We start from the raw sequence: 2,648 nt of genomic DNA, 5'->3' as shown, positions 1-2,648 counted from the left end.
GTGCAAGAGCCCTGCTTTCAATTCTTGCGTTTATTTTCCGAGGACCCAGGGCTTCAGTCAATACAACCATCCAAAAAAGTCACAAGCCTGCATCTATAACAATATAGGCTTTAAGAACTTGTCAGTACTTTGATAGGAAGCTTTAGATGCTTATATGCATCACTGGACGTATGTTATGTTATCAAGTAATAAAACCCCTATTGTAATGCTTAGGTGCCAAGAGGACACAATTGAGGTTAATTCTGCATTTCCTGCCCCTAGTGCAATTAGTGCCAACCGTGTAACATTTTTTCATATAATAGGTATTCATAAGAAACAAAGTATTTGTTAAAAACACTAGGTACATAGACTAGGTACTAAGGCCTGGTCTACATGTACAACTTAGGTTGACCTAGCTACTTCACTCAGGGCTACGAAAATTTCACAACTCGTACATCTACAGTAACCCCACTGCAGGTGCAGCTAGGTCGATGGAAGAATTCTTCTGTCAACCTAGCTCCCGCCTCTTGGGGGGGGGGGGGGGGGGAGGAGGGGTGGATTTACCACAGTGATGGAAAAACCCCTTTCAGCACTGCAGCAAGCGTCTACAGCACCGTGCTACAGCAGTGTAGCTACAGCGGTGCTGCTGTAAGGCTACGTCTACACTACAGCCACAAGTCAGCTTCATTCCCTCTCAGAACGTCAGTCACTCATCAAGAAAAGCAGAGCAAGCCAGAAAATATAAAAAGGTATGATCTTTTCTCATTTATCTTCATGGGGTGTGAAACAGACGATAATTTAAATGCTAACATCATTAAACAAGTAGCCAAAACACAAAAACCCAGCCGGTATCTTACAAATTTAATTATAAATGGACAGCTGGGGCCATTACTGGGTTTGACTCAGCGGGCTCATTCAGAAGAGAACACTAAACCAAAAACCAGACACAGCTGTCCTGTGACAGCTCCTGGGACTCAAGGAATTAAAGGATTTTTCAAACTATAATTTCGTGTGATCTTTTTACTCAATGTAGCATTCAAGTCACTTCATTTGGCATGTGATAGGGCCAGCGTACAACACATACAACATAAGTAGCACTCCTCTATCTCCCCTGTGAAAATACATAAATATAGCGAATTCTCACAACCAGAGCTGTAACTTGTATCTCTGAGCATTATCAGATAAATAGAGGACTGGCTCTAGCAAGTTGTTTTTGTTTTGTTTTTTTTTAAACCTATATAAACCAGTCATTTTAAGATAAGTTTGTCTAAGACTTTGCCTTGCAGAGGTGAGAGGGTGAAGTGGTAAATTAGCCAGGTTATTTAGAGCAAACAGGATAGAAAAGAGTTTTATTATTAAAACTATAGATCAAACTTAAATTTTTGGTTTCCTCATCTCAGAATTTTTCTTCTATTCTTTTTGTAAGAAAACTTGTACTGATTGGCCTCTTAGAATTCAGATAGATAAGCTGTCACACAACAAAACAGTAGCTTTAGAAATTACACCAGCTGTCTATCTAATCACAGTTGCAGTGCTAAAGAGGACTGGAAAGCCCATATGTTAATAGAAGGCAGCCAAAGAAGAGGGGCTAAGCATCACTGGAATGCTACTCTTTGAAGGAAACATGAAAGTTGCAATAAAAGTTGCATTCCAAAGGGAATTTTTAGAAAAACCTTTATAGCAGCACAAACCAGCCTACTGTGAAAAGAGACAGAACACTAGGTAGGGCTCAAGAGCATGCATATTTCAAATGTGTTTTTTACTCACACCCATCCACATTCTAGATACCAGCCATGAAATAGCTCTGCCTCTATTAAGACCTTTTAAGGAAAAAAATTGGATGAATTGCAGAGCTGGAATACTGGTGAAATGTTTCCTACAGTCTTGCTTTCACCTAACTGGCTTCTCCCCCATTAATACTCAGTCTAAGATAATGACGGTTTGAGTTTGGTGGATCAATCACCACTAAATGTACCACACACTTGCACTTAGACACTGAGACCTACCACAAATCTCCCCACCTTCCATCCCAAGTGGAAGGTGCACTTCTTTGACCTTATTTTCAAAGGACATACACCACAGCAGATATAGGAGTAAAATAAAAATAAACCTCACATAATTCTTCTCACAGTAGAGGAAGGGAGAAAGCACCACTGACTGATCCTAGTCACAATGCTTAACGTGCCACAGGAAGGCATTCAGATACAAAAGTGATGGACACAGTGTGACCCCAATCCTCTGCCAACACTTACACAGATACTTAATTTTTTAAGTCAGTGGGATTACACACAATAGTGAAGTTAAGCATATGTGCAAGTGTTGGCAGGACTGAGGCATATAAAAACCTGAATAATACAGAATCCGTTCTGACAAACCTTTTTCATATTTACACAGGGTGAAGGCAATTCCATGCTGAGCAAAGCAGATTTTTTTTTTTTTTGAAAGCTGATGGACTTTTGAAATTTATAAGAGAAGAGCAATTCATGCTATTACTCTTACCAAACAGCAGAGGTCTGTTCTGTTCAACTTCCCAGAATTTCAGATTACTAAAAAACAAAAAAAACTCTACATCTAGGCTCCCTGGAAGATTGAAATATATCTTGGCAAGCAGAGGTACTCTTACTTATGTAATACTGCATGAGCAAAATAAAGTTGGCTGACAGGTCACA

This window comes from Eretmochelys imbricata, chromosome 5 (assembly GCF_965152235.1).
Source record: "Eretmochelys imbricata isolate rEreImb1 chromosome 5, rEreImb1.hap1, whole genome shotgun sequence".
Classification (NCBI taxonomy): domain Eukaryota; kingdom Metazoa; phylum Chordata; order Testudines; family Cheloniidae; genus Eretmochelys; species Eretmochelys imbricata.
This window is presented reverse-complemented; position numbering follows the sequence as displayed.